The 27,728-nt window shown below is 41.8% G+C and overlaps 1 protein-coding gene across 17 annotated transcripts in view; it reads right to left on the reverse strand.

Annotated features, from left to right (window-relative positions):
• Positions 1-27,728, reverse strand: part of LOC134211602 (G protein alpha o subunit) — a 249,645-nt gene that overhangs the window by 52,809 nt on the left and 169,108 nt on the right. The window lies entirely within an intron of this gene.

Genomic DNA, 27,728 nt, shown 5'->3' on the forward strand with positions numbered 1-27,728 from the left:
CCTACGGCTTCCTCTAACGACTGGTTTTGATCTGCTACCCATTCATGCAATGATTTGCGACGGCTGTCGGAGACGTCCGAATATTTACTGCTGACTGTATCAGCTGTTTCTCCCTCGATTTCAATCTCGAGCTGATGCTTTTGGATAAGGTAAGCGCGTTCTCTTTCTGCATTTTTTATTTGGATATGATCCTCAAGTGCTTTTGCTTCGGCAAGCTGCCGTAGACGAAGACGAGCGTTAGAGCTTGTCGATTTGAATGACCTCAGTGATTTTCGGCATTCGGTGCAGTTAAGGCAGATCCATGATCTCTCACTTATTGAGGCTTTCACACCAGCACAGTTGAAGTGCCACCAGTTGTTACACTGATCGCATGCCACCATGTTATCCACATGAATGGGACGATCGCATCCTTTACAGCCCTGTGGGGATCCCGATACGGATGTCTTGGTATCTTTCCCGCTCATCTTATGCGCCACAATTTTCGAGTTTGTTAAAACTTCTCGTAGTTGGGATTTACCAAGCAACTCGACTGAAATATATTTATCCATGAAATCAAATAATAACATTTAAGTAAACATAACCTTACAAATTGGTCTTCAATTGACTCGATAGCAGCGCACTTAGATAGATTTTATAGCTTGTTGTAGGATAACTGTAATTAATTTTAAGATTATTTCAACTTCTTTTAAGGTGTGTCTGGTCCTAACTTACAGCTCTACGTTCAATATGAATATGTATTTTAGTCACATATAGTTTGTCCCACGTTATGTCTATGCTCTCTTGTATGTTCCTGTTTAGATAATAGTTAAGTCTTATTTATAAGTAAATTCATGAAGCAAATATTAGGTTTACCAGTTCAAATAGAAATACATAAGTATAAAGAGAAACAGTATAATTCAATAGTTAACTTCTTCCAATAAATTCCTAATAATTCGCACTAATCACCACTCATGAAAACGTTTGCCAATCTACTCCTTTTTGACATCTCCTGTATGTCAGCTTGATATGACACTTGAGCTGCCTGAATAATACAAAGGGTCTATCGCTCGACGCAACAACCCCAAAAGCTATCACCCGACTTCAGCTCACAAGTAGATTGTACTTGGCTGTGCAAAAGAAACAGGTTGCCATCTCTCCACAGTGCATATTAGCAAAACAAATTTCGGAGAGACAGAAAAGGAATAGGGTAATTCGCCAAATGTTGAACGGCTAATTTCTTCGCCTATTGTTGAACGCACGTGCATTTCTTATGGGAGTTCAACAATAGGCGTCAAAATTAACCGTTCAACATTTGGCGATTTCCCCTAGATAGAAAAATACTTATCATGCCCACAAGATCGCAGACTTGGTTATGTCACGAAGGTTGATTCAGTGAGATGCTGGCTCAGCCTCACAGTCACTGTCGCGGTCGGCGTGGTAGCACACTTGCTGTTCCATCATATGTACCTCAGGATCGCGCGCTTTGCCAAAAGGAACACTTCAGAGAGCACTACTTTAGTGCTTCAATAGTTTCAATACGCTTCATCTGTGATGTTTTGCTACATTGTGGCAACACTTGATTTCAAAAGCTTCTTGAATTGTCTGTCGATATGAAATCTGATCTTGTCATGCATCTATACACGATAATCAACGACATGTAAACTGTTGATATCAAAAATTTAACAATGAAAATGCATCTGAATAAAGCAGTCATTCAAATCAGTTTCGATTTAAAGAATGTTTGATCGGGTTTAAAATTTTTAGATATGTATATATTCATCAACTTTGAATGATACAGATTATACACTAATTTTATCGAGGTGTTAACCCAATTAATCACGACCGCGTCCCAGCGATTAAACATATTAAAATGTTTACATTTTGTTATGTCTGCTTTTCAAAATGATGTCATCATATACATGTTTTCAATTTCTAGATAAAAGAAGGAAGAACAATAAATCAATTTTTGCTCAAGTTACAATACCTTCAATAACCAGGTTTCTTGATAAAATCCATCGATTTGAGAATTTCGCAGTTTTCCAGTGTTCGGGTCTTCCGACCTCAGCTGCAGGCAGGGATATGCGATTTATTCATATACGAATGAAGTTGTGAAATACAATGGAATGCACGCGATAATACAAGACCATAAAAGAATTTTAAAAATTTGATCAATGTTCAACCACGAAGTTTAGGATTTTGCTTGTGAACTGTTTAAAGGACGACGAGCAAGCATATTAAGAATTTTCAATCCAATGATTGAAAACGCCCCAACAGTCAGTATAAGAGTACACCATTGTCCTGAATGCAAGACTTACCTCCAGGTCACTGGCCAACGGCGGTCTAAGGAGATATGTATGACCGATCCTATACCGTTAATCAATCAACCAACGGTATTGATTACTATACAATACTTTCTAATCATACACACTCGATCGGGCTCTTTTACGATTTGTCCTTTCAGTCATATTTGTGGTGTGTAGGTCGAACGGGACCAGCCAGTCACTAAGCTAACGGCACACATCAGGTTTGAATGCCATGTTTAAGTGGATGTGCTGCAATCGCGAGTTGCACAGAAGGAGGTATTTGACCTCAATTGCTGCCCCGCGGACTGCGCCGTTTCCACCGACACGTGCGCCAAAGGTTCAATCGCGAAAGAACCAACTGATAGCGGGTCAATTCAGCACCTTGTCAAAACTGAACCAGGTTGGACAACATTGCCGGCGGGCAATTAGGGTGTGTTTGCATATTACGTATCGCTAAATTTGGCAAAATTTGATGTCCGGCCCTTTGCCTTCCAGTAATATTTGTCAGGTAGATTCGAATTATTTGTATAAACTGTAACGTTTTGACTAACGCATTCCCTTCCAGTACAGCGATACGTAGTTTATGGATACGTCTTTAGTCGTATGTGCGCAGCTTGTACTACAGCTTCCTAGCACCGTAGTAATTACCGTATTAACGTAGTGTGGAGCGTTTACAGTGTTATTGGAAATAATTGATTAAAAATAAAACCAGCTCACCCCAAAAGCTCAACTTCCATAAACTTAGATTTTATTCAGAATATGTTATTATCTTGGCTTTCAGAAATTTTTCTTGGTTTAAAAAATAGAATACAAAAATTCCGAAAATAATCTTGGAATTTAAAAAATGAATTCAAGAGGTACATAGCAGTGCACATCGACACCTAATAGTCTTCTGGGATACAGAAAAACTATTGAAATATGCAGAATGATCTTTCTATTCTGGAGAATAGTTTTGAATGCTAAAAAATGTGACAGGAACTCGTCGATCTACGAAAAATCTTAAAATCACAAATGTGGTTATAAAAAAAATAAACCTGGGCATGAGATAACCACCCAATTCGTAGTCGCCATTTCGTGATTGATTAGAAATAGCGGAATTACACGAGGAACCTACAAATAGGACTCGGAATTAGTACTGCATCATCAATGTACAACTGTTGACCTTTCTCGTTAAACATTGTATCTCGTTTCATTGTTTTAGTTGATATTTTGTCTTAGTTAAGGTCAACTTTCCCGAAGAAGTCATGTTTTTAAGCCTCTAGCTATTTTTAAAATCGAAAACAAAAACAGAAAAAGTGCTGCATGTGTGAACTGGCCTGAAAAATTCACCCGATGTTCATTCTAAGTCGGGCAAATGTTGGGCCAATCTGTAAAACAGCACTTTTTCGATTTTTTATTTTGAATTTTAAAAATATTTAGTTGTCGAAAATATGGGTTCTTTGGGAAAGTTGACATTAAATAAAATATAGAATCGATTGAGGGAATAAACATGTTTGACGGGAAAGGTCAATTGGTTCTGCCAAATCGCACCAAGCGCCAACAAAAAAATTACTTATTTTTCTGCCAAAGTTTTCGCTCAGCAGATTTAATTGATTAAAAATCATATTGGATTTCCCACTACCCCATAACTAAAGATGTCCTACGACAAATGTGTGGATGATTTGATATGAAATGATTTCCGATTTACTTTTACGACCAAAATATCACAAGCCAGTCAATAAGCCGTTTGGTGCAGAATCCCGACCAATTATAAATGTTTTCTCGTTGGTGGTATCGAAAGGATCTAAACTTCTATGCCCCAAGTAGCACACTTGTCATAAACGATTTATTGTAACCTATGTAAAATATTTTCTCCGAGCGTTATCAAGTGTCATATTATGGAGAACTTTGATTTCAAAATGGTGACAATAAACCAAATCCGGTACAATCAATACATTGCATCTATGAAACAATGATCAAATCTGATTTCTTCGATCTTATCAAACAAAGCATTTTTTTCAAGCAGCAGCTATTCAAGTGGGAACAACAAAACAGGTATCGAGGGAGAAGAGGCGGGTGATAAGGTTTCCATCCAAGAGGATTGAGTTAGGACTTGAGAGGGGAAACAGTGCACCAACCAATTGCACACAAAGCGGTACTGTTAAAAACCCGGTGCTGAACATGGCTCCTGCTGCGACTAGCGGACTCCATACAAGTATGAGTGCAGTGGTGTAGCAGGTTGAAGCCTTTTTTGAGTTTAAGAGAGGCAGGAACAAACTCAGCAAGGAGCTGAGGCGAAGCCTGCGGAAGCTCCGGCACTCCGTACAGGTCGCCATAAAAGAACAAGACTGACCTTTAACAATAATAACGACACGGTCACGAAGCCCACCAACAATGTGGAGTCGACCGCTCTGGCATCCTGGGGTTTGACAGTGGGCCCTGTTAAACCTCTATAAAAAGCTGCATGTATCCGCAGTAGGCCCCACCAAAGCGACCGTGTGCCGCTCAAAGCGCACAAGCCCAAGTCCTGGTGTTAGGTGGGACGCTAAACAGCCCTGACACGACGGCCCTCCGACGAGACAGGAGGTTTGCGCAGGCCCAATAAGCCGCCTAGAAAACCAATCATTACGAACAATATAAGAGATAATGCGACTCGATATAATCGGCAAAGACCTAGGCGACGAATACAGGATCACGATTGGAAGCTTGGAACATGGAATTGCAAGTCGCTAGGTTTCGCAGGTTGCGACAGGATGATCTACGATGAATTACATCCCCGCAACTTCGACGTCGTGGCGCTGCAGGAGATTTGCTGGACAGGACAGAAAGTGTGGAAAAGCGGGCATCGAGCGGCTACCTTCTACCAAAGCTGTGGCACCACCAACGAGCTGGGAACCGGCTTCATAGTGCTGGGTAAGATGCGCCAACGCGTGATTGGGTGGCAGCCAATCAACGCAAGGATGTGCAAGCTGAGGATTAAAGGCCGTTTCTTCAACTATAGCATCATCAACGTGCACTGCCCACACGAAGGGAGACCCGACGACGAGAAAGAAGCGTTCTACGCACAACTGGAGCAGACATACGATGGATGCCCACTGCGGGACGTTAAAATCGTCATCGGTGACATGAACGCACAGGTAGGAAGGGAGGAAATGTATAGACCGGTCATCGGACCGGATAGTCTACACACCGTATCGAATGACAACGGCCAACGATGCATAAACTTCGCAGCCTCCCGCGGAATGGTAGTTCGAAGCACCTTCTTTCCCCGCAAAAATATCCACAAGGCCACATGGAGATCACCTAACCAAGAAACGGAAAACCAAATCGATCACGTTCTAATCGACGGTAAATTCTTCTCCGACATCACGAATGTCCGCACTTTCCGCAGTGCGAATATTGAATCCGACCACTTCCTCGTTGCAGTATGCCTGCGCTCAAAACTCTCGACGGTGTACAAACGCGTCGAAGTCGGACGCCGCGGCTTAACATTGGGCGGCTACAAGACGGTAGACTAGCCCAAGATACGCGCAGCAGCTGGAAGTGGCACTTCCAACGGAAGAGCAGCTAGGCGCAGCGTCTCTTGAAGATGGCTGGAGAGATATTCGATCCGCCATTGGTAGCACCGCAACCGCTGCACTTGGCACGGTGCCCCCGGATCAGAGAAACGACTGGTATGACGGCGAATGTGAGCAGTTAGTGGAAGAGAAGAATGCAGCATGGGCGAGATTGCTGCAACACCGCACGAGGGCGAACGAGGCACGATATAAACAGGCGCGGAACAGACAAAACTCGATTTTCCGGAGGAAAAAGCGCCAGCAGGAAGATCGAGACCGTGAAGAAACGGAGCAACTGTACCGCGCTAATAACACACGAAAGTTCTATGAGAAGTTAAACCGTTCACGTAAGGGCCACGTGCCACAGCCTGATATGTGTAAGGACATAAACGGGAACCTTCTTACGAACGAGCGTGAGGTGATCCAAAGGTGGCGGCAGCACTACGAAGAACACCTGAATGGCGATGTGGCAGACGAAGATGGCGGTATGGTGATGGACCTGGGAGAACGCGCGCAGGACATAATTCTACCGGCTCCGGATCTCCAGGAAATCCAGGAGGAGATTGGCCGGCTGAAGAACAACAAAGCCCCTGGGGTTGACCAACTACCAGGAAAGCTATTTAAACACGGTGGTGAGGCACTGGCTAGAGCGCTGCACTGGGTCATTACCAAGATTTGGGAGGAGGAAGTTTTGCCGCAGGAGTGGATGGAAGGTGTCGTGTGTCCCATCTACAAAATGGCGATAAGCTGGATTGTAGCAACTACCGCGCAATCACATTGCTGAACGCCGCCTACAAGGTACTCTCCCAAATTTTATGCCGTCGACTAGCACCAACTGCAAGGGAGTTCGTGGGGCAGTACCAAGCGGGTTTTATGGGCGAACGCTCCACCACGGACCAGGTGTTCGCCATTCGCCAAGTACTGCAGAAATGCCGCGAATACAACGTGCCCACACATCATCTATTCATCGACTTCAAAGCCGCATATGATACAATCGATCGGGACCAGCTATGGCAGCTAATGCACGAACACCGTTTTCCGGATAAACTGACACGGTTGATCAAAGCGACGATGGATCGGGTGATGTGCGTAGTTCGAGTTTCAGGGGCATTCTCGAGTCCCTTCGAAACCCGCAGAGGGTTACGGCAAGGTGATGGTCTTTCGTGTTTGCTATTCAACATCGCTTTGGAAGGGGTAATACGAAGAGCAGGGATTAACACGAGTGGTACAATTTTCAATAAGTCCGTCCAGCTATTTGGTTTCGCCGACGACATAGATATTATGGCACGTAACTTTGAGAAGATGGAGGAAGCCTACATCAGACTGAAGAGGGAAGCTAAGCGGATCGGACTAGTCATCAACACGTCGAAGACGAAGTACATGATAGGCAGAGGTTCAAGAGAAGACACCGCGAGTTTGCATCGGTGGTGACGAAATTGAGGTGGTAGAAGAATTTGTGTACTTGGGCTCACTGGTGACTGCCGAAAATGACACCAGCAGAGAAATTCGGAGACGCATAGTGGCTGGAAATCGTACGTACTTTGTACTCCGCAAGACGCTCCGATCGAATAGAGTTCGCCGCCGTACCAAACTGACAATCTACAAAACGCTAATTAGACCGGTAGTCCTCTACGGACACGAGACCTGGACGATGCTCGTGGAGGACCAACGCGCACTTGGAGTTTTCGAAAGGAAAGTGCTGCGTACCATCTATGGTGGGGTGCAGATGGCGGAAGGTATGTGGAGGAGGCGAATGAACCACGAATTGCATCAGCTGTTGGGAGAACCATCCATCGTTCACACCGCGAAAATCGGACGACTGAGGTGGGCCGGGCACGTAGCCAGAATGTCGGACAGTAACCCGGTGAAAATGGTTCTCGACAACGATCCGACGGGCACAAGAAGGCGAGGTGCGCAGCGGGCAAGGTGGATCGATCAGGTGGAAGATGACTTGCGGACCCTCCGTAGACTGCGTGGTTGGCGACGTGTAGCCATGGACCGAGCCGAATGGAGAAGACTCTTATATACCGCACAGGCCACTTCGGCCTTAGTCTGAATAAATAATAATAATAATGCTTAAACGATTGGTTTAGTCATTTTAATAGACCTCCTAAATTTTTAGCTAATTTGGATGTAATTTGATTGTGCACGCGTCATCTGAAAGTTGTATGGAAATTGCTATGGAAATCGTAAGTTACGTGAAAAAATGTTTCGTCAGGTAGCCCATAAACTATTTGAATATAATCTGTTACTGTTTTCATGGTAATTTTCATACAAACTTCAAACTGCATGTGCTTATTCAAATTACAACGAAATTAGCTAAAAATTTAGGAAGCTTATTTTAATAGCAAATACCATCGTTCTAGCATATCCGAGCGAAAAAGTCAAAATTTGAATCACTCTAATGGCCATGTAGCGCTGCTTCGACGAATGCCATCATCATATATACCTAATCAACACGATGGAAAGTTGCTCGAGAGCATTAGCCTCAACCGAGTGACTCTGTACATAGGAGGTGCGGAGGTTCTACAATACTAAACAAAGTACTTCTCTAGAGATTCAGGTCAGCAGAAGGTGTATCACATCACTGCATGCCCCTAGCAGCACGCATATTCCACATAGGTTACTGCAACTCATATGTGACCAGATTCAGTCATAATCAAATCGCTGTAACAATTTTTGTCTGACTTGTATTGCTCGAGGGTACACCTCAAATGTGCATCTTGGACCCAATGTCATGGAACGTTATGTATGACTGAGTGGTGAAGCTTTTGCTCTCGCTCTAGAAGTCAAAATAGTAAGCATCGCAAGATCTTTTGAGAAGGTTGAGCTAAACGCATCTCACTATATTACAATAGTGGAAGTGTCGATACGTTCCAGCAAGTTAGAACTGGAATACCGCAAGATCGAGTTCATCATCATCAACAACTGCAGGTCGGCCCAAGAGGTGGTTATTAGAGTCGGTAGCAGCTCGACGTGTTGCTGGATGACAAGATCAACTTCAACAGCCTTGTCAGTCATTTTGGTTCTGTCCCGGATGAACAAACATAGAGCCTTGGCAAGCGTGGCAGTATTTATTCACGTATCTGGCGCTATCAAACCAACATGCAAACATTGGAGAGCATGCACCGTTCCATAGGATGCGGCTTGCGTCATTGCGGAAATGATGCCCATAAGACTAACAGTACGTTAGGACAAGCATGGCACTAGGGATGCCCTTAGGGCTGTTAGAACCTCATCAATTGTCCGTTGGCAACGGGATTGAGACGTTTCCGCATCGTCGCATTGTCGCAACGTCTGATACCTTGGATATCGGACAGAGTTATTAGAGATCACGGAGAATTTAATTTCAACTTGACACAGTTCTTATCAGTACACGACAGCTTTCAAACACAGCTTCAAATATTTGGGCACTCTTCGTACCTACAATGCTTTTATTACCTTTGAGTCGATGAAATGGCGGAACATGTGCTCTTTCCCTGTCCGCTCTTCGTCACTGAGAGACTCGCACTTACAACAGTGTGCAGCTAGGACTTCATCCTGGATAATCTAATCCAGATGTGGTATCTAGACTCGGGCGAATAGAGCATAGCTTTGTCGGCGATGGCTCGGATTTTTCGAGAAGTGCAACGCATATAGTTCGCTGAACAAACGAGTAACTAATATAGTTACGCTGGCCTCTCCCCAAAGTGATGCTGATAAGCAGTAGGTCAGTAGGCTCATCAGAATAATGCTCAACCGGCATTATAATGTTTTTATCTTTGGAAATACTATTTCCTGTACTGGTAAAACGCAATGTTAAACTCAAAGAATCCTTTGGAAATCAAAAACAAAACTAAAACGTTTCGTTTTCCAACAAATTCAGATAATAACCTGATTAAATGATAGTCTAAGGTTTTATATTCTAATGAGATATTAGTTCTTGAATGATTGGCCATTTATTAACTGAGGTCGATTATGCAGAATGTGTAACATAATATTCTCGAACAATACACTTTTGAACAAATCAAACTAAACTGTAACCCAGTTCAGACATAACAACTTCCCTTCACGTCTCGCGTGCCTGTTGCTCGGTTTATCAGCTTTACCACACGGTTCAATTGATACCGTTAAGCCCGGGATAGCTGATCATAATCGACATGTACTCTAACCGCATGTATGCAAAAATACCTGATTGCTGTCTAAATATAATAAATAACAACAAACAATGCTCACACCTGGGCTGGCATTTCACCCAGCCCGGTTCTGGCTGGCGATCGAAAACCAAAACGATTATATGAATTGATTAGCTAATTTTGTTAGCGCAATGAAGCGAACATGAAACATTAATTTGAAATTTGCCAAACATCAACCGTTTGCGGTTGGACAGCTGATGCGCGCGCTTGTGTGGAGTGGAACTTAGAGCGATTCTAAATGCTTTCTGTCCTGTAGGTGTTATAATACTGTTACCAAGCCCTAATCCATAGAATACGCATGATGCTGGGGCGACATTTTTGTTCAGAAGGCATAAAAGAAGGTCTAGCGGTATAAATTTGAATAAATTAAAACCACAGAACCTTGGAATTGACTCGACATCGACGGTGTTATGGTCCATAGCGAAACATCTGGTTTTATGCAAGTCGAAACCATAATTTGCATATTATTGGATGACGTCTCAATAGTTCAAGGCTACATTTGATCGAAAGCGACGACATTTGGCACGGCCAATTTGTTGATCTTTTGCAATGTAATTCGATAAAACAAACTTTACGTAGGCATTTAAGAAAATGTTTTGTCACCTATTGACAAGAGCTCAACTGATGTATCGCACAAATCACATGTTCAACCACATGTTACAATATGAATTTAAAAATTTAGATTGTAACGCTGCTCTGCAAACTAGCTCTAATTAGCGTTGTATGGAAAATTTGTCTATCGTAAAGACGCAAAAGCTTCTGGGACCGGATTCTCGAAGATTGCGCGTTACTTTTATTATTTTGACCGTTCCATTACATTTAAGTGTATCGAAAAGTTATAAGTCCACTGAGAATGCTTACCTTTTTTTTCAGAGGTGAGCCAGCCAAGGGTTGAAAGCCTCTCAAATAAAGACAATAATAATAATAACCTTTGACATGAGTTCAGGAGGACTGAGTGTTCGATACCGTTTGTGCAGTGAAAGTGACATTGCGCTTGCACGTCTCGTTAATGCAACGGATTTAAAGGCCAAACAGCTTGTCAAATGTTAACTGTATTTATTGCAAAAAAAAATAATTTTGTTTTTTTAACTATATTGTAAATATTTGTTCATGATGAGCTAAATTCCGCGAAGTTCCCTTTTTGATCTGTTTCGTGAGCTTTTCAAATTTAGTATACATGAGTACTAGACAACGCCATTACATGTAATAGGTGGATTTATCTCAGGTTTACAATTCCTAACTATAAAATTGCCATGCTTTACATAACCGTTTTTGGGAAACAATACTGATAGTTTAGGATTTCATTTAAATGTTGGATACTTCTGATGAAGGATCTAATAACGATATAATAAAAAACGTAGCCGGTTTGTTGTTTACGAGTTTTATGCTAACAAAAATGAAAAAAATGTATCAATCGGATGATTGGCTATTTCGTTTTATCCTAAGATGTTTTATCACATTGTGTGGAATCTTACATTCATGTGATCAATATATGCGATCTTGCAAACACACTTAAACATATCAGATTCTTGAAAAACCTGTATTAATCCACCTTGCAGTGATGGTGCCTTTCTCCTGCATTATAAAATACTATTTTAATCATAACTACTGAACCCGTAGTGTGGTGTGATCATTCCCGATAGAATACAATGGGACAAGAATCCTCATCGAATGCAACTTGTTGCGAACAGTTCGGATAAAGATGAGTTCATAAAAAAGAGTGACCTATGTATGTGTTCGTGTTTTGCGGATAATAAATCGTATTTTAGATATAACTTTTTCTTCTTCTATGGCTCTACATTCCACCTGGAACTTAGCTTGCTTTTTCATTTTAGTACTCTATTTGCATTTCCACAGTTATTAATTGAAAGCTTTTGTATGCCTGCCACTGCATGAGTGTGTTGTGTCGCAAGTACAGGGGTTAGACAAAAAGGATGAGATAGGTAAAATTATGTCGAAATTCAAATTAGCATAACTTTGCGTAAAATCATCCGATTTTTATCAAACCAGGACCATCAGAAGCCAGGACACTCTTCTAGTATACTGTTCTACTGTAAAACCTGAGATTGGCTCCTGGCCACCGGAGATGTTTCGGGTTTTTCGAGGGTATGTTTAAGATGCATTTTTTCCACTGCTTCTCATTTTATGCGACGTTTACTTTCATCATGTTTCATGCTTTCTCCAAAAACTAGAACTTATATGCCGACCAATGGTTGCTGTAGTTTGAAAATCCATTCAAAGTACCCATAGATATGGCCATTTCCGTAAAAACGGTACCGGGAACATGATAAAATGATAACAGATCGGAGCAATGCAAATATGAGTATCTGACTTCATGGCTTTGCGAGACGATGATTACAGAAACATTTCCAGAATGATAGTGCCCACTGCCACCCTTACAGCAGGTTCCATGGGCGTTCCAGAAGGGGCCGTTTTTCGCACCATCTGGATCCATGCATATAAGGGCGTCAAAATTCATGTTTCCCCAAGACAATGAATGTAGAATCTTTATTAAAGATGCATTTTAAGGACTGGCCAATTTGTAACAAGTTCTGGGTGTTCTGCGATAGTGACATTTGTTCAGAGTGTATGGCTAATCCCGTACCGTTTTCACGAAAATGGCCATATCTCTGCGTATAACTAATGGATTTTCGATCTGCAGCCAGCATTGGTCAGCATATTAGTTCTAGTTTCTGGGTAAAGCATAAAACATGAAGGCAATAATATAGAATGACAAGCAGAAGAAAAAATGCATTTTTAACATACCCAAACCCGGAACATCTCCGGTGGCCAAGGGCAAATCAGAGGTTTTGCATGAGGACAGTATACCAGAAGAGTTTCTGCGTTCGATGGTCCCAGTTTCAACAAAATCGGATCATTCTACGCAAAGTTATGCTGATTTGAACTTCGACAAATTTAAGCCTATCTCAACCTTTTTGTCTAACCCCTGTATAATGGATACACTATACCCAGGGAGTTGAAATGTTTTATTTATTTATTTACTTGTCTTCGAACTAATCGTACAGACAGATACTACTAGCTAATTATACTACTTTTTAACACATGCTTGGTCACATTATATTTTTTTATTAATTTTTTTTTTTTAATGATTGACTGCTCGTAGTTGCTATTCCATTATGACCAGATCAGCTGTTCTTACACAGGGAACCAACAGATGTTTGCTTGGGACTAGCACACATCTTCAATGTACAAGTACTGGTGATCTCATTTGTTAGGTCATACTGGCGTCTGCCACGTCAGAATGCAAGTCAATGTAGGGAAGGGGGAGGAAATCACTCGCCCACTGCAAGCCGAATATACCTCTGCACTTGCCACGAGTTCATGCGGAATTTGTTGGAATTTCTGGGTTAGGTTGGAGAGGCAGAGGTCCGTCTTGGTTAACCCTCTAAGACCCGGGACGAACGGATTTTTTTCAAATGGCTCGCATTCAGCACCTGATCGTTGGAATTCCTCGCGGTTTCGTTTGTGCTCAATGGGAATAGCTATATTTTTGCTCCGATACATTTTCAAATAAACATTTTTGTTCAGGTCCGAGTTATTGCTAAAAATAAGTGTGCGCGGGGGTGTTTTTTTCTATAATTCAAACATCTCTTCAATATTCTGGACGTGTTCATGCCCAAAATTTATCAAATCACCCATCAAACCAACTCAAAAAGATATTTGTATAGATTTTTAGTCGATTCCGATGTTTTCACCATTTGAGTAGGGCAGGATTGACTGAATTCCGGGCCGCATTCAGGGGTTACAATGGTAGAGTATGGGCTAAAAATTCAATTACAATGAAATTTGCATGAGCATGCGGCTAGACAAATTTAAAAATCAGGAATTTTAAATATTTAATTTTGAATTGAAATTGACTTTCTGAAATTCTTATCAGGGCCGGATTTAGGGGTCGAAATGGGGGTGACCAGGGGCCATATCACCAATTGCAATGAAACTGGGCATGCGACTGCTCAAACTTCATGAAAACACATCAGGAGCTCAAAGAATTCTGTTTGAATTTGAAATTGACCTTCTGTAATTTTGACCAGGGCCGGCTTGAGGGGTCCAATTGGGGAGAGCAAGGGCCATATTACCAAAAGCAATGGAACTGGGCATGCGACTGCTCAAACACCATGGAAACACATCAGGAGCTCACAGAAATCTGTTTCAAATGGAAATTGATCTTCTGAAATTTCAACCAGGGCCGGATTTAGGAGTGAAAATGGGGAGGGCAGGGGTCATATCACCAATTGCAATGAAACAGGGCATGCGACTGCTCAAACTTCATGAAAACACATCAGGAGCACAAAGAACTCTGTTTGAATTTGAAATTGACCTTCTGTAATTTTGACCAGGACCGGCTTCAGGGGTCCAAATGGGGAGGGCAAGGGCCATATCACCAAAAGCAATGAAACTGGGCATGCGACTGCTCAAACACCATGGAAACACATCAGGAGCTCAAAGAAATCTGTTTCAAATGGAAATTGATCTTCTGAAATTTCAACCAGGGCCGGATTTAGGAGTGAAAATGGGGAGGGCAGGGGCCATATCACCAATTGCAATGAAACTGGGCATGCGACTGCTCAAACTTCATGAAAACACATAAGGAGCACAAAGAACTCTGTTTGAATTTGAAATTGACCTTCTGAAATTTTGACCAGGGCCGGATTCAGGGGTCCAAATGGGAAGAGCAAGGGCCATATCACCAAAAGCAATGAAACTGGGCATGCGGCTGCTCAAACACCATGGAAACACATCAGGAGCTCAAAGAAATCTGTTTCAAATGGAAATTGATCTTCTGAAATTTCAACCAGGGCCGGATTTAGGAGTGAAAATGGGGAAGGCAGGGGCCATATCACCAATTGCAATGAAACAGGGCATGCGACTGCTCAAACTTCATGAAAACACATCAGGAGCACAAAGAACTCTGTTTGAATTTGAAATTGACCTTCTGTAATTTTGACCAGGACCGGCTTCAGGAGTCCAAATGGGGAGAGCAAGGGCCATATCACCAAAAGCAATGAAACTGGGCATGCGATTGCTCAAACACCATGAAAACACATCAGGAGCTCAAAGAAATCTGTTTCAAATGGAAATTGATCTTCTGAAATTTCAACCAGGGCCGGATTTAGGAGTGAAAATGGGGAAGGCAGGGGCCATATCACCAATTGCAATGAAACAGGGCATGCGACTGCTCAAACTTCATGAAAACACATCAGGAGCACAAAGAACTCTGTTTGAATTTGAAATTGACCTTCTGTAATTTTGACCAGGACCGGCTTCAGGAGTCCAAATGGGGAGAGCAAGGGCCATATCACCAAAAGCAATGAAACTGGGCATGCGATTGCTCAAACACCATGAAAACACATCAGGAGCTCAAAGAAATCTGTTTCAAATGGAAATTGATCTTCTGAAATTTCAACCAGGGCCGGATTTAGGAGTGAAAATGGGGAAGGCAGGGGCCATATCACCAATTGCAATGAAACAGGGCATGCGACTGCTCAAACTTCATGAAAACACATCAGCATTTCAAAGAACTCTGTTTGAATTTGAAATTGACTTTCTGAAATTTCAACCAGGGCCGGATTCAGGGGTGAAAATATGGAGAGCGGGCTGCTCAAACATCATGAAAACACATCAGGAGCTCAAAGTATTCTGATTGAACTTGAAACTGCTCTGATACAAATTTCAGGAATTTCTGCGGAAAATACTCCAGGAATTCCTCTAGAAGTTCCTCCGGGAATTCCTCCAAAAGTTCCTCCAGGAATTCCTCCGGAAGTTCCTCCAGGAATTCCTCCGGAAGTTCCTCCAGGAATTCCTCCGGACGTTCCTCCAGGAATTCTTCTGGAAGTTCCTCCAGGAATTACTCCGGAAGTTCCTCCAGGAATTCCTCCGGAAATTCCTCCAGGAATTCCTCCGGAAGTTCCTACAGGAATTCCTCCGGAAGTTTCTCCAGGAATTCCTTCGGAAGTTCTTTCAAGAATTTTTCCAGAAGAAGCTCCAGGAAGTTCCTCCAGGAATTTCTCCGAAAGTTCCTCCAGGAATTCCTCCGGAAGTTCCTCCAGGAATTCCTCCGGAAATTCCTCCAGGAATTCCTCCGGAAGTTCCTACAGGAATTCCTCCGGAAGTTTCTCCAGGAATTTCTTCGGAAGTTCTTTCAAGAATTTTTCCAGAAGAAGCTCCAGGAAGTTCCTCCAGGAATTTCTCCGAAAGTTCCTCCAGAAATTCCTCTGGAAGTTGTTCCAGGAATTCCTCCGGAAGTTCCTCCAGAAATTCCTCTGGAAGTTGTTCCAGGAATTCCTCCGGAAGTTCCTCCAGGAATTCCTCCGGAAGTTCCACCAGGAATTTCTCCGGGAGTTCACCCAGGAATTCCATTGGAAGTTCCTCCAGGAATTCCATCGGAAGTTCCTTCAGGAGTTCCTTCGGAAGTTCCTTCAGGAATTCTCTCGGAAATTCCTCCAGGAATTTCTTCGGAAGTTCTTTCAAGAATTTTTCCAGAAGAAGCTCCAGGAAGTTCCACCAGGAATTCCTTCGGAAGTTCCACCAGGAATTCCTTCGGAAGTTTCTTTTGGAATTCCTCCAGAAGTTCATGCAGGAATTAATGCAGAAGTTACTTCACGAATTCAGGAATTCTTTCGGAACTTTCAGAGATCCTCCAGGAATTTTTGACTTCCGAAGGAATTCCTGGTGGAACTTCCGAAGGAATTCCTGGTGGAACTTCTGAAGGAATTCTGGTGAAACGTCCGAAGGAATTCCTGGAGGAACTTCCGAAGAAAATCCTGGAGGAACTTCCGAAGGAATTCCTGGAGCAACTTCCGGAGGAATTCCTGGAGGAACTTCCGGAGGAATTCCTGGAGGAACTTTCGGAGGAATTCCAGGAGGAATTCCTAGAGGAACTTCCGGAGGAATTCCTGGAGGAACTTTCGGAGGAATTCCTGGAGGAACTTCCGGAGGAATTCCTGGAGGAACTTCCGGAGGAATTCCTGGAGGAACTTCCGGAGGAGTTCCTGGAGGAACTTCCGGAGGAATTCCTGGAGGAACTTCTGGAGGAATTCCTGGAGGAACTTCCGGAGGAATTCCTGGAGGAACTTCCGGAGGAATTCCTGGAGGAACTTCCGGAGGAATTCCTGGAGGAACTTCCGGAGGAATTACTGGAGGAATTTCCGGAGGAATTACTGGAGGAATTTCCGGAGGAATTACTGGAGGAATTTCCGGAGGAATTCCTGGAGGAATTTCCGGAGGAATTCCTGGAGGAACTTCCGGAGGAATTCCTGGAGGAACTTCCGGAGGAAGTCCTGGAGGAACTTCCGGAGGAATTCCTGGAGGAACTTCCGGAGGAATTCCTGGAGGAACTTCCGGAGGAATTCCTGGAGGAACTTCCGGAGGAATTCCTGTAGGAACTTCCGGAGGAATTCCTGGAGGAACTTCCGGAGGAATTCCTGGAGGAACTTCCGGAGGAATTCCTGGAGGAACTTCCGGAGGAATTCCTGGAGGAACTTCCGGAGGAATTCTTGGAGGAACTTCCGGAGGAATTCCTGGAGGAACTTCCGGAGGAATTCCTGGAGGAACTTCCGGAGGAATTCCTGGAGGAACTTCCGGAGGAATTCCTGGAGGAACTTCCGGAGAAATTCCTGGAGGAACTTTTGGAGGAATTCCCGGAGGAACTTCTGGACGAATTCCTGTAGGAACTTCCGGAGGAATTCCTGTAGGAACTTCCGGAGGAATTCCTGTAGGAACTTCCGGAGGAATTCCTGTAGGAACTTCCGGAGGAATTCCTGGAGGAACTTCCGGAGGAATTCCTGGAGGAACTTCCGGAGGAATTCTTGGAGGAACTTCCGGAGGAATTCCTGGAGGAACTTCCGGAGGAATTCCTGGAGGAACTTCCGGAGGAATTCCTGGAGGAACTTCCGGAGGAATTCCTGGAGGAACTTCCGGAGAAATTCCTGGAGGAACTTTTGGAGGAATTCCTGGAGGAACTTCTGGACGAATTCCTTGAGTATTTTCAGGAGAAATTCCTGAAATTTGTATTAGAGCAGTTTCAAGTTAAATTAGAATACTTTGAGCTCCTGATGTGTTTTCATGATGTTTAAGCAGCCCGCTCTCTATATTTTCACCCCTGAATCCGGCCCTGGTTGAAATTTCAGAAGATCATTTTCAAAATCAAACAGAGTTCTTTGAGATCCTGACGTGTTTTTTTGAGCAGTCGCAGGCCCACTGCCCAGTTTTATTTCTATTAGTGATATGGCCTTTGCTCTCCCCATTTGGACCCCTGAATCCGGTCCTGGTCAAAATTTCGGAAAGACAATTTGAAGTTCGAGCAGAATTCTTTGAGCTCCTGATGTGTTTTCATGAAGTTTGAGCAGTCGCATGCCCTGTTTCATTGCAATTGGTGATATGGCCCCTGCCTTCCCCATTTTCACTCCTAAATCCGGCCCTGGTTGAAATTTCAGAAGATCAATTTCCATTTGAAACAGATTTCTTTGAGCTCCTGATGTGTTTCCATGGTGTTTGAGCAGCCGCATGCCCAGTTTCATTGCTTTTGGTGATATGGCCCTTGCTCTTCCCATTTGGACCCCTGAATCCGGCCCTGGTCAAAATTTCAGAAGGTCAATTTCAAATTCAAACAGAGTTCTTTGTGCTCCTTATGTGTTTTCATGAAGTTTGAGCAGTCGCATGCCCTGTTTCATTGCAATTGGTGATATGACCCCTGCCCTCCCCATTTTCACTCCTAAATCCGGCCCTGGTTGAAATTTCAGAAGATCAATTTCCATTTGAAACAGATTTCTGTGAGCTCCTGATGTGTTTCCATGGTGTTTGAGCAGTCGCATGCCCAGTTCCATTGCTTTTGGTAATATGGCCCTTGCTCTCCCCAATTGGACCCCTCAAGCCGGCCCTGGTCAAAATTACAGAAGGTCAATTTCAAATTCAAACAGAATTCTTTGAGCTCCTGATGTGTTTTCATGAAGTTTGAGCAGTCACATGCCCAGTTTCATTGCAATTGGTGATATGGCCCCTGGTCACCCCCATTTCGACCCCTAAATCCGGCCCTGATAAGAATTTCAGAAAGTCAATTTCAATTCAAAATTAAATATTTAAAACTCCTGATTTTTAAATTTGTGCAGCCGCATGCTCATGCAAATTTCATTGTAATTGAATTTTTAGCCCATACTCTACCATTGTAACCCCTGAATGCGGCCCGGAATTCAGTCAATCCTGCCCTACTCAAATGGTGAAAACATCGGAATCGACTAAAAATCTATACAAATATCTTTTTGGGTTGGTTTGATGGGTGATTTGATAAATTTTGGGCATGAACACGTCCAGAATATTGAAGAGATGTTTGAATTATAGAAAAAACACCCCCGCGCACACTTATTTTTAGCGATAACTCGGACCTGAACAAAAAATTTTATTTGAAAATGTATCAGAGCAAAAATATAGCTATTCCCATTGAGCACAAACGAAACCGCGAGGAATTCCAACGATCAGGTGCTGAATGCGAGCCATTTGAAAAAAATCCGTTCGTCCCGGGTCTTAGAGGGTTAACGAGTTGCCAATGTGATAGATAGGAGAAGGCAACTGGTGGAATTTCTAATTGGATGTAGGAAACGAGTTCTATAGTTCATTTCCAATTCTAGCACATTACTGTTAGAATACTCAAGTTGAAGGTATATGAATAATGGAAACGGTATGGAAGTCCATTTCCAGTTCTAGCGATTGCTAGAACATGAGAAATAAAGAGAAAGATACAAAGTAGGAGAATGGAAAGGACCTGGTATTGAACCCACGACCTCCTGCGTATGAGGCAGAAGCAGTAGCCATATGACTACCAAGCCCGCTACATGCTTGGTCATATTATAATCAAAATAAACATACACTTCATTAAAACGTCGACAACAAATATCAAACGGGTTATTTTGTCCAAAAACATAGCCCATAGTTCGACTCAGCTGAGACAGGATTCTCGGTTGCAACTTCCTACTGCGAGCAAATCAACTATGCACAAGTGACTGAAAAAATAAGTGTTCTTTGTGAACGGGTTATGCGGATAATAAATCATTTTTTATTTATTATCAGACTAAAGCCGGAGTGGCCTGTGCAGTACATAAAAGTTTTCTCCATTTAGCTCGATCCTTGTCTGCACGTGTCGCCGCCAACCACGCAGTCTGCGGAGGGGCTGCCAATCGTCCTCCACCTGATCGACCCACCTTGCTCGCTGTGCACCTTGTTCCCGTCGGATCGTTATCGAGAACCATTTTCACCAGATTACTGTCTGACAGCTTGGCTATGTGCCCGGCCCACCGAAGTCTTCCGATTTTCGCGGTGTGAACGATGGATGGTTTTCCCAACGGCTGATGCAGCTCGTGGTTCATTCGCCTCCTCCACGTACCGTCCGCCATCTGCACACTACCATAGATGGTACGCAGCACTTTCCTTTCGAAAACTCCCAGTGCCCGTTAGTTCTCGACGTGCATCGTCCAGGTCTCGTGTCCGTAGAGAACTACCGGTAAGCGTTTGGTAGATACAGTAATATCCCGATTTTATCACCCCCATGATGAATTTTGGGGTGATAAAATAGGAAATGTGACAAAATCGAAAAAAAAATATTTTCAATTTTTTAATTTGTTTCACAAATCCTAATCAGTTGAACGGAACGGAACCCATAATTTCTTGTCGAAAAGGCTTATAAAAATCTTGACAGGTACTCAGAAATGATTCATAATAAAGTACAGTCGGTGAAAGTTATTTCATGAAAATCATTGTTGTTTACGGTATTATTTACAAAAATAAAAAGACGACTAAAATTTTAATTTTTTTTTCGGGGTGACAAAATCGGCTATCCCTATTCGATTGGAGCGTTCATAGTACGTACGATTTCCTACCATGATGCGTCTCCGAATTTCTCTGCTGGTATCGTTATCGGAGATCATCAGTGAGCCCAAGTACAACGTAAAGTTTGTTTGATGTGTATTTCAAACAAGGAACCCCATAATGCAATTTGAATTATATCAGATCGCGGTGTACACTTTTTACTATCTCGCCAGACGATTAGTTCGTTAATTTCAATCATCAGTCTCGAATAATTAGCTAATTCGGCACCATCATTTCAAAAGAGCGAAACTGCTTTTGTAAGCAAGAGCTTCTCACGTCGCTGGTGGGTTAATTTGAGCCCACCTAGGCAATCCAGCACCACTGATGGAAGCAGCGAATCCTCTTCTTTCATTAAATGACGCTGGATTGTATGAGTCAATACATCTTAGCCCACCAGAAACGAGAGAAGCTCTTGTTTACAAAAGCAGATTCGCCCTTTCGATATGTTGGTGCCAAATTTAGTTATTTAGGATTAATTAGTTAATTAGAACGAATTACGCATAACCCTATTTACAAATATCAGAGCAAACAAGTTTCATCTTAATGTGACATAAACATGATCACTTTTCCCGTTGCATAAAATTTATCATATTTTCCAATAAAATCGTTTATTTATTATAAACGAATAACATTATTCAAGTTTTGGTGAAACTTCTGTGTTGTTAGTATGGAATCAATACCATTTGATCGAAAGACATTTAGTCGAATGACATTTCGTCGAATGCAATGAATGTTATGAATTTTGCTTGGGTTTATTTTGATTTAGGTATTTTATTCTGAGTGTATTTCGTCCTTGATACAGTAGTAGTATTCATTTTTCAAAACTTCATAAATGATGCCAATCGGCTTTATCCCAACTTGTACTTGCAGCATCTCTTGATTGTTGGAGTTTTTCCAATTCTATTGTGTAGGTACCGCTTTTTCCTAGATCTACATTCTATTTTCCTGATTACCACTAGTTGGTAGATGTAGGTGTAGAAAGAATCTAGTGATGAAATCTCAATCACAGAGACAGTAATAGCACACAAAAGTTATTGTACATAATTATAACTTGCGCAGAAACACGTACATATGTCTCATTACTGCGATGATACGGTTCTTACATTGCCCACGTGCGATGTTAGAGTAGTACCAGTACCGAGTTCCATACACCGGTTTGCATTTATTTACCTTACTGTCGCAGATATAGTTTAGTTGAGTCGTCGTTGTTTGCTTCCATACCATGCCTACGAGTTACAAACAGTTGTTCTCATCAGTTTCCGTCGCTTTTCCGTTGGCATCTAATGTTTGCTGACTGCACTCAGTAACACTCCAAACACCATTCAAGTCAACTTGGCGAGTGAGACACTGGAAAAGACAACCGCTTTACAGCATTCAGCAGTAGTGGTCGGAAAGCGTGGTCGTTTCTCGGTTTCATCACGCAGCAGCCAGCATGGGGCGAAGGAAAAGGCAATTGCATACGGTCTTGCTTCAAGGTGCTTTTTCGAACAGGCGACAACTCCATCATCGTGGGTTTTTGTGTCTTGTGGCTTAGAAGAAGTGCAAGCGAATGCAAAGGTTATATTAGATGGGCTTTACGGGAGCCCGTTTAACCTGGGAAAGGCATGTTTTAGAGCACCTCGGCAGGCGCCATTCGCTGTTGCAGCAACAGTTGAAATCAATTTCTGACATTCGTTTCTTAAAAAAGATGATCGCGATGCCCCTGGCAATATATGCACGAGTTTCGATTATGACAGTGCATCATTTATTGAATGCCATTCTGAAGCATGACTGGATATTTGCATTGGGCATGTCGCCAATAGGAAAAAAAAAGAACTTGCATTTTTGTTTGACCAATTATCATTGTTGCATGGTTTCAGTCTGTTCTGCTCGGTGCATGATGCACCATTGGGAAAGAGTTCAAATTGAACGGTAGCTATAGCAGTTTGGAAACGAAATATTTCTCAGCTTTTTTGTATTGCATAGTTATTTCCAATTTGCCAATTTACGATTTCAGTGTGCTGACGTAGAATGAAACTTTTAGAGTGAAAAATGACGTTCTGAAGCCTATTGCGTGATACTAATCGACACTTGGAAAGAAGATGTTCAGAAAAGATCGTTAGTATACTATATACAGAACCGTGTATCCTGATCATGGCGTTGCCCTTCTGTTTGTGTTTGAAATGAGGTTTTTTTGGTTTTTTCAGCAATTTGCAAAATTTGAGCTAAATCGGACATGGTTTTGAAGTATCCCTTCCAGTGTTGTGCTGAATCGTTATCAGACGATAATGATTGCAATTTTCATGTGAAAGCATCTCACGTGAAAACAGTAGGCGAGTTGTCGCCGGCGACAAATTCTCAAATTTTGTACTCAAACGATAATAAACACCAAATTTTCATTCGAACATTAACATTTACTAATATCAGCAAATCCAAATTGTCAACAGTCCCATCTATTTTGCGTTATAGTTTCATGGTAGTAAGGAAAAAATGTTCAAAATGTAACGGTAAATGCCTCAAATCAAGATACGGTTTTCAAACGATTCTTAATCGCTGGTGAGTTTTTATCACAGGATAATTAAAAAGTAAGATCGCGGGTGAGTGTTGATCATACCCAATTTTTTGAAAATTTGATTTTCCCCATCCCTGATCCCTTCTGTTTCTTTCTTAATGGCTGTACATTCTAACTGGAGCTTGACCTGCTATCCAACTTAAAATTTTACTAGCACTCAGTTATTAATTGAAAGCTTTTTCTATGCCTTCCATTCCATGAGAATGTATTTCGTGTGGAAAGCACAATGGATACTGGATACATTATGTCCAGGCAGTCGAGTATGTTTTCCACCTGAAAACACCCTAGTCTGGACCGAGAATCGCCATTTCCGGATTGGCAGTTCTACGCATTTGCTTGCAAGGCAAATTGATATGTCGCTATTTCATCAAAATTTTGACATTTTTACTCACAAAACATTATTATTATTATTGTCTTAAAAATACACATATGACATAACGTCGACATCTGATGTTAAAAACGAATCTATGACAAAAGGTCGAAATGATAAAAGGTCGAAAGGACAAGACGTCGAATGGGAAAGAAAGGGACATAAGGTAGAAATGACAAAAGTTCGAAAAGAACAAAAGGTCGAAAGAGACAAAAGATCGATTAAGAACAAGTTGATGACAAATTGGGTGTATTCCAAAGGAATTTGTGAAATGCATTTAACTTCAAGCAAAATAATACACTCATTTCATCAATCAAAGTTGAAGAATGGGCAATTTTCAAAGATGGAGTAATTATTATGAAACAATATTATAAATACACGCTTCATTTATCCATTCGTTACGTTATGACAATATTTCCAAAACCCAAAACCCTGAGCTTTACAGAAATACTAACATGTCTTATTGTTCATAATATAGTTATTAAAACTACTTGAAATGAAATTAACTTTCAATTGAGCCGTAGAAAAAAATTGTTGTTCATGTGAATATATTAAAAAGCCCTCGAATCTACAATTGAGAGATATGGCATGCAGAGAGAAGACATCACACGATCGTATATGCTTCTTATGAAATTAACAGTTTACATTTTTCGCAGACAAGATGAGATGACTTTGCTAACGGTAAATCATAGACCATTACATCCACAAAGATTAAGTACATGGTCGCGAACAAAGGCACGGGTAGACATGACGAATGTTGAAAATACAATTCTGTTGATTACAACACTTATGGCCGAAATACTAATTTCAAAACTTGCATAGGAAAAATCACTCTTCTTGCATTAATGCAATTTCACAGTGAGTACAGGCGGGACTCGATTATCCGGTGGCTCGATTAACCGGAGGCTCGATTATCCGGGGCTCGATAAACCGTAGAAAATGGCTCGATTATCCGGAGTAATATTTTTACCCATCTTACAAAATTAGAAATATTATCTTTGTGTATCCGTAACATATCCAATATGAGCTGAGCAAGACACCTAGTAATGATAGTGACTTTCTCGCTTCCCTAAGAGACTGTTCACAAATTACGTAACGCTATAGGGAAAATAAGGGAGTCATACCAAACGTTACGGAAAAAAATAAAGCTTCAATAAATTACGAGAGGGGGGAGGGGGTGGGGGGTGGAGTATCAAAATTATCAAATACAGCGTTATGGATTTTGTTGTATTTAGGGAACATCCGTAAATTACGTAACGGGAGGGGGGTTTCCTGAAGTGTAACAATCCATACAATTTTTTTAGATACCTCATATAAAAAGTGTGACATAGGGGCGGGAATCAAACTAGAGCGGGAATCAAACTCACACTCCATGGCTTGCAAAGACGCTTAGACGACTGACACGGCCACGAAGCCTACCAGGTGCAAATTCCCTAAATTTCCCGGGTAAATTATAAAGAATTTCTTCTAGGAATCTCAAAGATTATCTGCGGAAATTTCCAAGGATTTCTGTTGAAATCCACAGAACTGCACGTTGAAATCAAATGTTTTGACGGGGAAAAGCCGTTTGTTGTTTGGCCGAATATGTCATTAATCTGAAACTCGACTGGAATTTGGCCGAAATAGACATATGGCCGATAATGCAAACTTCTAAACATTTTCCCGTGAAAATTTCAAAGAAATTCCAGTGAAAACTTCAGAGGATTTCCTGTTGAATATTCAAAAAACTTGGAAAAATATCATCTCATCTCATCTCAGTTCATTAGATTTCTCCGGCGAAATAAAAAGATTCTCTCGTTAATGTCTTAAAAATATCCTGAAAAAAAAACTTTACGTTACAAACGTAATAAATAAATCGCCAAGCCTTCGCCGACCAAAATTATGACAAACGCCGTCGCCGACGATTTTTGGATCGGCGCTGACCTCTAACGGTAGTCAGAACCCATGAACGGACCAACGAGAATTATTTGAGCAAAAGTTAAATTTTCAGTGACAACAAAAAATGGCTCGATTATCCGGGTGGTTCGATTATCCGGAGTGATTTTTTTTTCAACACTCCGGATAATTGAGTCCGGCCTGTATAATTAAATGAGGAAAATGAGACATATCAACCTGTAATTGTTATTTTAGACTTTATATGCTTCTCAATCTTCTATATGTTTCTCAATTCTTTGGAAACGAACGAGAAAGGCATCATAAGGGTTTTATTTTCCATCTGACCCAACTCTTAATGAAAGTGGTCGGAAAAATAGCTGTTGTGAGGTTTTTAAGGCCTCTTCCCCACCCTATACTTGCTCCTATATTAACCCAACAGACAATCACAGTCAGGCTTGTAAAATGTCATCTGCATGTCATTTGACTAATTTGTTCATAACTTTTTTCAGAAGCCAAATTTACTTCATATTTTTTGATGTACTCATAACGCTTGAGTAGGGCTATATTTTTGTCCAAGGATACATTGCTCTAAATATAACATCTGAGGCTGGAGAGTGAAAACTTTCCAAAATGTCACGTGTCATTTGACATAATGTCATTTGAATGACATTTTGCCTCCCACGCCCCAGATTACATATTTACAGCAATGTCTCATTAGACAATGTTGTAGGCACATTTAAGGGCTATACTGCCGCTAACCGCAAGTCAGACTTATCTGTATATGGACGCCATATCCAGATAAGTCTGACTTGCGGTTAGCGGCTGTATAAGTTCGACATACCTCAGAAGCCGATAGCTAACTTCTGAACAAGTTCTGGAAAAATTATACAAACGAATGCAAATGACATTTTACAACACTGATCACAGTTACCAAGCAACATCGATTGTTTCGTTGCGTACTTGGTCGCGTAAGTTTGGAGCAATCTCATCTCAGCAAAACACCGTAATGTGTGGAAGAATGGTGATTTGTTCGTAACGCTGAAAAGCTAACATATCATGCTTCTCCGTAAGAGATGGAAATTGAAATTCAACGTGAACAAAGCAAATAGGAAATTCGATTCGGTGGTGAGATCTGTTCAAAATAATTGAGCAGAAGGAAAAAATGTAAGTGAATAGTGTAACGGACCTGGACAAATCAATATCTGCTGAAGTATATTCAAAGCAGAAACACCACGTGGATCCTTGAGGCGTGCTCAGTGGATCAAGATGATTAGCGGCCATAAGCAGTCTGATTTACAGTCGTAATCATACTAGGAGCAGCAAAAGAGCTTACAGCGACGATATCAATGTTATGTTGCTCACGCAGTAAGAAAAAACTAATAAAAGTGATGGTGAAGCCAATGTTTACCAACGTTTTCTGCAAGTCTGGCTATGTAACCATCAAATATAAGGATCAGGCAACTGCGGAGTGATTGAAAGAAATAATCGAATGTCCACCTGATCGATCCACCTAGCTCGCTGCGCACCTGGTCTTCTTGTGCCTGTCGGATCGTTATGGAGAACCATTTTCACCGGATTACTATCCGATATTCTGGCTACATGCCCGGCCCACCGCAGTCGGCCGATTTTCGTGGTGTGAACGATGGATGGTTCTCCCAACAGCTGATGCAATTCGTGGTTCATTCGCCATGGCACCTCACCATAGATGGTACGCAGCACTTTTGTTTGGAAAACTCCAAGTGCGCGTTGGTCCTTCACGAGCATTGTCCAGGTCTCGTGTCTACAGGTCTAATAAGCGTTTTGTAGATAGTCAGTTTGGTACGGCGGTAAACTCGCGTCTCCGAATTTATCTGCTATCTGTTATCGCAGGTCACCAGTGAGCCCAAGTGCACGATTTCTTCAACCACCTCGATTTCGTCACCACCAATACAAATTCATGATGGGTGAGAACTTCGAGTAAACATTATTTCTTAAAAAAATAGACGACAGAAAAAATACGTCTCCATGTATGTAATCATTAGTACATAAATAGTTGTCGAGTTTAATACAAAGTATTTGAAATCG

Source organism: Armigeres subalbatus, chromosome 2 (genome assembly GCF_024139115.2).
Source record: "Armigeres subalbatus isolate Guangzhou_Male chromosome 2, GZ_Asu_2, whole genome shotgun sequence".
NCBI classification, from domain to species: domain Eukaryota; kingdom Metazoa; phylum Arthropoda; class Insecta; order Diptera; family Culicidae; genus Armigeres; species Armigeres subalbatus.